This window comes from Echinococcus granulosus (assembly GCF_000524195.1).
Source record: "Echinococcus granulosus chromosome Unknown EG_S00426, whole genome shotgun sequence".
NCBI classification, from domain to species: Eukaryota; Metazoa; Platyhelminthes; class Cestoda; order Cyclophyllidea; family Taeniidae; genus Echinococcus; species Echinococcus granulosus.
The window spans coordinates 1,134-1,401 of NW_020170805.1; positions in this window are offsets into that span (position 1 = coordinate 1,134).

A 268-nucleotide genomic window follows, 5' to 3' on the forward strand; every position below is an offset into this window, starting at 1 on the left:
TCCAGTTGTCCTTATCTCTTGCCATGCGAAACGCCTAAACGATTCATTATAAAGACACCAACTGTATTTAAGTAGGAATATAGGGAGTTCGCGAACAGATCATTCCTTATCCACGCCTTTTATAGGCAAATGGAAATCTAGATGAACTGCGGATTGGCTTTGCAATTAGAATCAAGTGGTAAATAAGAATTGGTGCAAAATAATACACTATGCGCCTTATTAAACCACATTGGTTGCCAAGCATCGTTCAGCCTTAGGCGGTGTCAAA